This window comes from Silene latifolia, chromosome Y (genome assembly GCF_048544455.1).
Source record: "Silene latifolia isolate original U9 population chromosome Y, ASM4854445v1, whole genome shotgun sequence".
NCBI classification, from domain to species: domain Eukaryota; kingdom Viridiplantae; phylum Streptophyta; class Magnoliopsida; order Caryophyllales; family Caryophyllaceae; genus Silene; species Silene latifolia.
The window spans coordinates 57,123,231-57,135,010 of NC_133538.1; the positions used below are offsets into that span (position 1 = coordinate 57,123,231).

An 11,780-nucleotide genomic window follows, 5' to 3' on the forward strand; every position below is an offset into this window, starting at 1 on the left:
GCTTTTTCAAATGAAATCTGGGCCTTTTATTTGTATAATACTATGGTTTGTGACCGTTCTCACCGTTTGCACCGAATGTTCGTTCTCACCGGATCCCACCTCTATATATATATATATATATATATATATATATATATATATATACTTACAAGGAGTTGAATTTACATAAACTAATCATTCCCTTTCAACAAAAAATTTACTAATAAGCTGATCTAAACTCTGAGTATCATGCATTTCTATTTTCTAAGACGTATTTGCCCAACATGTCCCTTACCTCGTCTATATCTACACTTGAGTACTGCTGAATCTCTGGTGACTGGTTGATTACATACTGCGGAAAAAACAAAGACAAGACATTATTGTAACAACATCAATTACTGCATAGCAACATCATGGTATATATAGCAGCAAGCAAGACAACATTAGCTCTAATTTAAAAAAAGTAATAAACACTTTATTAAATTACTAACCTTTTCTGGAATAAGGATATATCTTCGCCTAATAATCTCCAACATGAACCGACAAACGTAGTATCCACATTGTATGCTATCTGGCTGGCGAGGGGCCTATTATTACATAAAAACAAACAGACGAGAGAAGGCTCACATCAGAATCTTGAACTTTAGGTATATTGTATTAGTATTAAACACATATTTTTACACTTAATGTATTGTATTTGAGCACGTACCCCTGTTATCGTAATAAAATTAGGGCCATCATCAGAATCTTTCGTGGGTTGATCCTGCTCGTTAGCTCTTCTCTTCTCAAAGGCCCTTATTTAAAAAAAACAAAAGGAGGCAGACACTCATTTTTTTAGGGGCAAAAATGAGCTTTTTGCTATAAATAAAAATTGAAACTTAATATTATTATAAATAAATCAGTATTATAAACTTACTTATTAATCAAGCGCTTAAAAGTCTCGCTTGGTTGATTATGTAAAGAGTCCAACCAGAAAACTTTCTTCTTTGTCGGCATGATGGCTGCTAGCACCCAATGAGTCCTACATCAAGAGACATCATCATTATTAACAAGTACATATATTAGTTATGAAAATGCAATTGTAGGGGAAAACGTAATATTAATTTGTTTATTACCCCTTTTCATTATAAGCGGCAAAAACCAGCTTCTTGGTTATCGCCAACTGCTGAGCAATATAATCTACCCGATCTTCGAACGAGAATTCCGTAATAAATAAAGATAAAACATTGGGGCACAGGAATCCGTATTGATCAACTGGAATCTTGTTCTCGGGGATCACTCTCAATTTCAATATCCTACATTATTACGGTATTAATTCCGGTATTTAAAACACTATCTAGTAGTCAGAATATTAGAATATGAAATTATTTATTAAGAAACTTACTTCATCCAAACAAATAGGTGTTGGACATCAATCTGGTCTAGGCCAGCCCAAATGGCTAGCATATCCGATGACATAAGTGCTTCGCGCTCAACCCCTAGAATATCCTCATCGAGCGGAATAATTATCAATTGCTCGGTTGCTATGCGACGGCAAGCCTCCTCATGCAGTTTCCTCATCGTCATCATTCTTACTTTTTGCATGTAATCCTTCCCATTATATTTTGTGGAGTTTAAACTCCTAACTTCTTTGAGGTCGGGGAAAAAATGATTCTTTGATTTTGTGCTACTACCACCAGCCTACGCATGTAGATAATTAGACTAATAAAAAATCCAAAGGTAACATATCCTAGTTGGAGTAATAAAAATAAAAGCGTACTTAATTAAATACCTCGTCAACCTGCTCTTTCAATGATGAGGTAGTAGTAGCAGGTATGACTGGGGACTTAGGCTTATCAGTCTTTTTTGTCCCCTATATAAAATTACCATGCTTTTTATAAATACAGACAAAAATATAAATAAAGGGAGCGAGGTTTTTAAAAAATGGAGAAGTTATTTAAATACCTCATCAGATTGTTGTCTGGACGAGGTAGTTGGCATGTCCGGGGACTTAGGTTTATCCGCCTTAGCCGGCTTTTCTGTTCCCTACATACAAAAAATTTCCATGCTTTTTAGAAATACAGAAACAAAAAAAATTAAAGGGAGGTTTTCATAAAAATGGAGAAGTTAATTAAATACCTCATCAAGTTGTTGTCTCGACGAGGTAGTTGGCATGTCTGTGGACTTAGGCTTATCCGCCAAAGCTGGCTTTTTTGTTCCCTACAAAAAAAAATTAACATATAAATTTAACATATAAAAACATTCAACAATTAAAAATGTAACATATATATAAATGTATTTCTTCTAACCCCAACTGCTTTCGGCTGATGAGGCGGAGACGACCGAGCCAAGTAGATGTGAGTTTCAGGCCATTGGATGAAACTTCCAACCGCATCTCCCAGAATGGTAATGTCGTCACGAACTGGGACAGGCAGTTGAAAGTTTTCATGGCCTGGAAAGACTGTAGTTATCTCTACTTTTCTATGATTCGGCAAAAGTTTTTCGCCATGAACTACACTTTCCGATGCTGCAGATTTGGTGTGCATTTCTACGAGACCCCGGCCAACACGCACATTTGGCTTTTCGGTTTTAGGGTCAGCAAGAATAACTGGCCTCTTGTTTACGGCCTGAAGAATATACACATACATTATTATATCCCAAAATTTAATAGAATTCATATAAATTTAACTAATTAAACACTTCATGCATACCTTACTGAAAACGGGGAACTGACTTGAAGGGGATGTATTCTGTTTTCCATCAGCCGTCTTCTCAAGTTGCATCTCCTTTTCAGACCCATTATTTACCTAATAAAATTAACCAATGGCACCATGTCAGAAGTTATAGCATTAGAGTTGGTAGGGAACACACCCCATAATCTTACCCAAAAAAAAGAAAAGAAAAATAAGGAAGTATTAGGTACCTGATCGGCTTTAGTTGTTATAACTTCAGAAGCATTAGGTACCTGATCTTTCTGAATCTCGTTGACCGATACTTCCTTCTCATGTATTTGATCGAGGCCATTTCGTGTTCACAATTAAGCATATGTGGTCGTTGGTCAATGGTCGATACAAAACACAATTTATACTTCACAAACAACTCTACAATTAGTAAAGAGGCAAGTAAAGGTCGGATCCCAAGGGACGGGTATTGAAATGAGAATTCTATTGTAACTAGTAGTGTCTAAGGGGTGTCACAAATTGGGTTGATGTAGAAGGTTACTAAACTAAAATAGCAATGAAAATAAACTAGCAAGATGAATAAAATAAGGGGTGTAAACAATTGATTAAAGGCACTAGGGTGTCATGGGTTCATAGGGGAATCATGGGATATGATCATACAAACATGTTCTCAAATTATAAGCAAGCAATTATAGTTGTGATGGATTGAGTTGGGTTATATCTTACAATCCTAGGAAAGTTTGGGTCCCGGAGCCGAATCGATTAGATTGTACAACACCTACAAGTCGACTTAATCTTTCCTACTCAACACATGCATGGTCTAACAAGACTCGAGTTGGGTTATGTCTTACAAGTCAAGTTGAAAGGATAGAAGATGATAGTAAATGCAAGGATTCATAGGCTTAGCATTTCATCAAATATAACATGTGCATGTATTAAGATCAAAACAAGCAAGCAAATAAGATATGAAAGCATATTAATTTAAGCATGAATCATTCCCCATGTTGGTTTCCCTAATCACCCATTAAACCCTAGCTAAGAGACTACTCACTCATTATCATATTGATCATGCTAGAAAGGTTGTCAATCATACTAACATAATGAAACATGATGAATAAATGAATGTAATTAACAATAATTAAAAAGGGATTAAGAGATTATACCTACTAATGATTCCAATAATAAAGCAAGAATAATAGAAGTACTTGAATCCTAGATTGAGAGGTTGTCAATCTCCCAATAATAACCCAAATAATCTTCAATTACCCAAAATAAAGGAAGAACAAGAGAGAGATTAAAGAACTAAAACTTGGATTAAAACTTGATTAATACTTGATTACAATATTAAAGAGAGATTTGATTGATATTAACTACACTAATTATTGATAAGAAGAACATGCTCCTCTAATTAGCCTAATGGGGTATTTATAGTGAAAATTAGGGAGGATGCATTAGGGTTAACTAAGGGCTAAACTAGTAATTACACTTTTTAAGTTGAGCAAGGAGAATCCGGTATTTTCTGAGAGAAGGGCTTCTCTTTTCGTAGCTTGAAGAATGAAAAACGTCTTTGTCTTCGAAATCCGTGCGGATCGTAGTCGGACGGCCGGATCTGGGCTGAGGAATCCGAGCGGATTCAAGAGAGGGACGCTCGGATTGTGCTGGGGGAATCCGAGCGGATTCCAAAGTGGGACGCTCGGATTGGGCTGGACGGACGGGCGGATTTGGTACAATCCGTTCGGATTGTTGGTCAGCTTCAATTCTTCTTCTTTTCTTCCCTTTTCTTCATAAATTCCTTGGGGATTTCCTCGGGGACTCAAGGATCCTTTTCTCAACATTGTTCTTCTACTATGATATGTACAAAGGCCTTCTAGTCTTGTCTCTCCTTGATGCTTGGTCATTGAATACAATCAATTTAGCCTCGTTTTGCCATGAAAATGCAAGATTCTTACTCCTTTCCTACCAAGGGATCAAAATCTCAAAGAATATGCAAAACAAAGAACTAAAGATATGAAATGACCCAAATAGGCACTAAAAAGCATGGAAACAATGGTAATTCGGGGGCTAAATATGCGCCAATTATGGTCACATCAAATATCCCCAAACCGAACCTTTGCTCGTCCCGAGTAAAGAGGTGACAAAGACTAGGACCAATACTAACCTAACCTAATAATAATAGCCGATATGAGACAATTAGCGGGTCTCACTCCGCCTCTTCAACTCACAACAAGACAACCATGAGGTAGGATGCCTTCTTGCAAGGCAAGGTGGGTCTTGCCAAAATGGTGACACATCCAAACATTAAGCACAAAAAAATCACATAATGGATGCATCTACAAAAAGAATAGCCACTTTCCTCATCTAAGTGGCGGAAATTATCTACAAGGGAAGCAATTCAAGGGTACACAATCCTTCATAGATGCAATTTGTTCAAACTACTAAGCCTAGAAGGATACCGATAAATCACCTCCAAAAGGTGTCAAGCTAGGGTACCTTTGTCCTCAATCGCTAAATGCTTTTGTCAAGAGTAGACTCCCTATGGTGTTAGAAACACTGGAGGATCGCGGAATTCCCCCTCTTGCCTAGACAAGAAGAAGGGTCGTCCCCTCTCTACCATGCACAAAAATGGATACGATGGATAAAGGGATCGATAGATATTTGAGTTTCACTTTTGGGAGTTTGCTTTCATTTTTGTTTTTTCCCCCCAATTTCATTTGGCATTTGACATTTGAGAACACTTTCTTGCCATTTCTTTTTGATTTTTGGCTTTTCAATACTTGACAACTTTTTGCATTTCTTTTTGAACATTTTCAAAGTCACCCCAATTAGTAACGAGGGTGCCTTGTATTTGAAGATTAGGAGTTCTATTTTTGCTCCTCTTTTCATTTGATGCATTTTTGCAAACTTTCTTTCACTTTTCATTTCATTGAACTCAAATTGATTTCTTTTTGTGCCCATTCCCTTTTTGATGACAAAATGTATGGTAGAACATGGATGATGGATGAATGCATGGTTTCAAGGGTCACCTTGGAATAAACGGTAGCCAAGGAGTTATCACACCACAAGGTACTCTTGACTAGGCCTTAAACCATGGGTCAAAGGATACTAGCATGACACATCCTAGGGTGTTTTACAAGCATTCTAACAAGCAAAGTCTTAAGAAGAAATAAGAAGAAATAGCATCTACTAGGGCCTATATACACTTGTCAAGCTTCCCAAATAGACGGTTTCGCAAAATTTTTCTAACATGCAAACTACATGCCATGATGCAACTAGCATATAAACATCCTAATGCAAATGATTCTACCAACTAATATGACATATAAACTAAATGCAAGTCCTAAATTCACATTGTTTTTACCGCATCAATCAAAATAAAGCCACATAGTCATTAACATAAAGAGGAAAAAGGAGATTGGAAAGATCATACCATGCGGTCTTCAATATCCTCATGTCTCGGATGTGGCGTAGTCAATCAAAGTGAACAAGGATAAACAAACACAATATATACAATGGAAATGAACTTGTTTTTTTGGTTTTTCAATTTTTCCAATTTTTTTTTGATTTTTGAAATTTTTCAATTTTTATGGTTTTTGAATAAAAATTAAGTGTTAGAATTCCCATCCCCACACTAATATGGGCATTGTCCTCAATGGCCAAAATGATGGAAATTATGCAAAGATGATGCATGATTTCTATACTAAATGCAATTCTACACTAAGCTATACTACATGATGCATGGTTTTTGTTATGACGGAGAGGATAATTTAGATTACCTCCCGTTGTGTATGCATTAACTTCCCCAAACCAAATAAGACACTATTGCTAATGTCAAAGATGGGTATAGTTCATGCACACACTATGCTATGCATGAAACTAGATTGTCATTTTGGATTTTCAAAAATGGGAACAAAAAAGAACACCTCATTGGTACCGAGGTGTGAGTCCTTTGATGTTGCTAGGACTAAACCAACAATGATCAAAATGAAATAAAATACAAAGAGATATAGACAAACCATGGGAGTGTAGGAGTCTCCAAGGCTAGTCTTCCATCATGCTATCATCATCATCACTTCCCTCATGAGAAGTGGTCACATTGCCACTTTCCTTGGCACTTTCTTCTTCACTTTCTTCATTATCTTGCTCATCATCATCTTCACCATCTCTTTCTTCATCTCCACTTGCTTCTTCCTCAATATTATCATCAATTTCTTCACCATTTCCAACAACCTCATTGTCTTCCACCACGTCCCTAGATGCACCCGGAAATAAGGCTTCTTTATCCGCCCAACTAGGCAAAGGACAAGATGGATCAAGGAGTCCTTGCCTAGCTAAATGTAAGAGGGGAGGATATTGAGCCAAATAAGCGTTCTTCCGATCTTCATAAGCTTGCTTGTGCATGGCTTGCATAAGAAGAGTGACATAGTCTTTCCCAATTTCAACTCCTTACGGTTTGAACTCTTCATACACAAAGGGGTAAGGCGGTATAACAATGGAAGAGGAGGGGGTTTCATGATCACCCTTTTGTTGTTGAATGATGTACTCGGCTTCTTTGGATAGGGGAAGTAAATAGTTGGTCCGGTGGACACTTAGACGACAAATCTTCGCGGGTAAAGTGAATGATCGAGCCTCACTAGTAAGCCACCCATACTTGGTGTCAAGGGGATTGTGAGCAACCCACTTGAACTTGTTAATCATGATAGACATATCAATAAGATGGCCACCTTCCTTAGCCTTGTACTTGCTATCCTTATTGAAATTAGGATGAAAGTGTTTGGCTAGGACCGTGACTAGGCCGCCATTAACAATAACGGTTGTACCCTTCTTCCCACTATCAACATGGAGCCATCTATCAACCAATAGCCTCAAAGAATTGTAAGGCTTGGTATGAATTCTTCCAATATTCAAAGCCGATTCAAGGAGAATAAAATCAAGTCTTGTGAAAAGATTGGTGTCTTTCCTAGCAATTATGGTATTTCCCACAACTTTGTGCCATACTCTTATGCCCGGATGATGGACCAAAAGAGCACGACAAGCATGAAAATCATCAAATTTCTTCCCGGAGATTGCCTCCCAAAGAGGCTCGGGGTCATACTTCCCATATTGCTTATAATATTTCTCTTCATCGCTAAGACCCAAAATTTCACCCAATTCCTTAAAGGTAATGCGTCTACTAGTGTTAGCTAGACGAAACTCAAGATTTTCCCTATTCTCATCTTTAATGACTTTTAAAGAACTTAAGAATTCCAAGACAAGGGAGGGGTATGTTACTTCCTTTGTTTCAAACAATTTCTTCAAACCCATGGCATTGAAAAAGGCTTTTGTTTGTTCAAGAACACCCAATTTCTCCAAAGCATCTTTACATATGAATTTGGTGGGTTGAATTGATTTCATAGCAAACTTGGCAAATCTCTTTCTATGGGTATCGGAAATAAAAGTTACCTCCGGATAATGCAAGAGTTGATCGATTACCGGAGTAGAAGGTGATGCTCCCATAGAAGTTTGTTGTTGTTGTTGTTGCACTTCCAAGTTTGGTGTTGCTACCACCATTGCCAAAGCTTTCTTTGTTTGGAGAGCTTTTTGCCTTTGAGAGAGAGCCTTTGCTTTTGGTGCCTTTGTTGCCTTTGTTGCACCCTTTGTCCTTGCCATTTGATGAACTAACCAAGAAAAGAATCAAAAATCTTCAATTTGTAGAATGCCCAAATCGATTTGAAGGTGAAAGGCTTTGCCTTTATGAAATCAAAAATCGACTCAAAGGTTGAAGAATTTGTTCTTGGTTTTGATTGTTATTGAAGATGGAGTGATTGATTTGTTGTTTGAAGGATGGTTTGATTTGATTTTGGTGGATTTTGTTGAGGGTTTTTGTTTTTGTGATGGAGAGGATGAGGGTTTTGATGTTGTGGGTAGTGTTTGTGAATGAATGAATGAATGAATGAAGGTGGGGTGGGTTATAAAGAAGTCGACAATTTCAGAACGCAGGGACAATCCGTGCGGATTGGGCGCAATCCGTGCGGATTCTTCAGCTTCAAAATTTTCAAAATCCCGCCTAGAGACGGGCGGATTCTGGGGAATCCGCTCGGATTATTTTTGAGGGACGGGCGGATTTTGTGCAGGACGGACGGATTTCAGTCCAGAGATTTTTCTTTGTTTTCTTCAGGCTTCAAGACGGGGCGTCTTGTATAAAAGACGGACGGATTCTGTGAGACGGGCGTCTTTCCAGAAATCCGCTCGGATTCTTCAACAGTCAAGAATTCTTCAATTTCAGCTCAGGCCAGGACGGGCGTCTTCTCAGCAGGACGCTCGGATTTGCTGCAGACGGGCGGATTCTCAGGAATCCGCTCGGATTCTGGTCCTTTGTACCCGGATTCACTTCATTCGTGCACAATGCATTTCCCTTTACCATTCTTCCATTCTTCTTCATTTCTTGTGTTCTTCATTGTGGGGGCACTACTAAGGCATGAATAGCCTAGGCAATTGCCATCCCCACACTAAGGTAAAGAACTACACATCAATTAAAATTGTTAGTCCCTCCCTCACTTCTCTCTTTTCATGACAATTATTTTGATCAAAGTAAATAAAAATCCAAAACTGACAAAAATGCAATACAAGAATTGAAAAGTAAGTTAGGGAGTTAGAAATATTTACAAGTGGTGGTTTAGGGAGGACTCCACCAAACTCTCATTCTTGATGAGATGTCAAGGGGGCATGTTCAAGGTGTCTTTGATGTTGCTCAACACCTTGAAGAAGTAATCAAAAGCTTGTTCATTGTTATGGTAGAGGTCCTCAATAGACCGTGGCCCTTGTTGTTGATCATGATCGATGGCATGCCCAATGTAGGGATTAAAGATCCCTTCAAATTCGTCGTCCCAAAGACCACAAACTTCATTGAGTTGATCATTGAAAATCTCTTGCTTAGATGGAGACAACTCTCCCAATTTCTTCTCTTGGCCAATGAGGCCATCCTCTTCTTCCTTGGTTGATTTTGATGAGCTTTGCAAGCTCTCCTTGTCACAATTCACTTGCTCTTTGAATGGAGCATCTTCAATTTTCTTCCTCCATTGGAGTTCCGATTTCTTCCTTTCATCTTTCCGGCTATAATGATCAATCATGAAACATGGCTCATGCAAACGAGGAGCTCTCATGGTCTTGTCAAGATTAAAAGTTATGCTTTCATCTCCCACTTCTAGAGTGAGTTCTCCATGTTTCACATCAATCACCGCACCCGCGGTGTGTAGGAAAGGTCTTCCTAAGATGATTGGAATGTTGGAATCTTCCTCCATATCAACAATGACAAAGTCCACCGGGATGAAAAACTTCCCAATTCGTACGGGGACATCTTCCCATATCCCTAATGGTGTCTTCGTCGATCTATCGGCCATTTGAAGAGTGATATTGGTGCATTTAAGCTCTCCCATTCCCAACCTTTTACTTACCGAGTATGGCATGACACTCACACTAGCCCCTAGATCACATAAGGCTTTGTTGATCGTCGTGTCGCCAATGGTACACGGTATTGAGAAGCTTCCCGGATCCTTTAACTTTGGAGGTGAACTCCCTTGAAGTATTGCACTACTCACCTTAGTGAAGGCGATAGTCTCAAGTTTCCGGATCGACTTCTTCTTTGTGAGGATATCTTTCATGTACTTTGCATAGGCCGGTACGTGATTGATTAATTCCGTGAAAGGAATTGAGACTTCTAAGTTCTTCACAATTTCCATGAACTTTCCAAGTTGATCATCAAATTTGGGCTTGGCTTGACGACTTGGAAAAGGAAGTCTAATCACAATGGGCTCCTTCTCTTTGGCCTTGTCTTCATTTTTCTTTGAACTTTCTTCTTTTGATGATTCCCCTTCTTTGGGGCTTTGCACAATTTCTTCCTTTTCACTAGCTTTCACAACTTCATTCTCAACTTGCTCCTTTGGTGCTTCATATCTTGTACCACTTCTCAAGTGAATGGCACTAACCGTTTCATGTCTAGGGGGATTACTTTGAGGTGGTAATTGCCCCTTTGTCTTTGTGAGCTTGAAGATGCTAGTTGAGTCAATTGTGTTTCCAACATCTTGGTGTGAGCTAGAATGTTGTTGATGGTGGTGTCTTTTGCTTGGCTATCTTTTTGCATTTGGGTGAAAAATTCTTGTTGATTCTTTTGCATTTGGAGGACCGCTTTTTGGACATCAAAACCTTGGTCATTTTGGTGATTGTATGGATTTTGATTTTGGTAACCTTGGTTTTGATTGTAAAAGGGTCTTTGATTTTGATTTCTCATGGGTGGTGGAGTGTATGTTGTTTGAGGGTTTTGAACATTTTGGCTTTTGTATGAGAGATTTGGATGGAACTTGGTGTTTTCATTGTAAAAATTTGAATAAGGGGTACCACTTTTGTAAGCTTGGAAAGCATTAACTTGTTCGGTTGTTCCCCTACACTCACTTGAGTCATGACCCAAAGTTCCACAATTCTCACATATCCCACTTGGGATTGATGAGGATGCCGTCATGGCATTGACATGATGCTTTGATGTTTTTGAGTTTTCCTCAAGTCTAGCCATAGCTTGTTCAAACTTCAAGTTGATTGTGTCAATGTGAGCACTAAGTTGAGCACCCAATTGAGTAACGGAGTCCACTTCATACTTTCCTCCTCTAGTAGCCTTGCGAGGCCTACTATATTGTGAATTATGGACCGCCATTTCCTCAATCTTGTTCCATGTTTGATTGTCATCAACTTCGGTGAACATTCCATTTGATCCCATATTGAGAATGTTCCTTGAATCTTCATATAAACCATTCCAAAATTGTTGCACTAAAAACCATTCGCTAAGTCCATGGTGAGGACATGAGCGACAAATACCTTTGAACCGCTCCCAAGCTTCATACAAAGATTCTTCATCCCTTTGCTTAAAACCCGTAATTTGAGCTCTTAGCATGTTAGTCTTTTCCGGTGGGTAGAAATTTTTGTAGAAAGCTAGAGCTAACTTCTTCCAAGAATCTATTCCAAGGGTGGCCTTATCAAGGCCCTTCAACCATTGCTTTGCGGTGCCGATTAACGAAAAAAGAAATAAGACCCATCTTATTTGGTCTTGAGTCACGCCCGTTTGAGAGATAGCTTCACAATAATCGCAAAAGGTTTCCATATGAGAATGAGGGTCCT

General features: G+C 38.6%; 1 non-coding gene across 1 annotated transcript; it reads left to right on the forward strand.

The window, feature by feature from the left end:
• Positions 1–11,449: 11,449 nt before the first annotated feature.
• Positions 11,450–11,556, forward strand: LOC141636964 (small nucleolar RNA R71). Its single transcript, XR_012541529.1, has one exon. It is a non-coding gene; the product is annotated as a small nucleolar RNA R71 (small nucleolar RNA).
• The last annotated feature ends 224 nt before the right edge of the window (positions 11,557–11,780 follow it).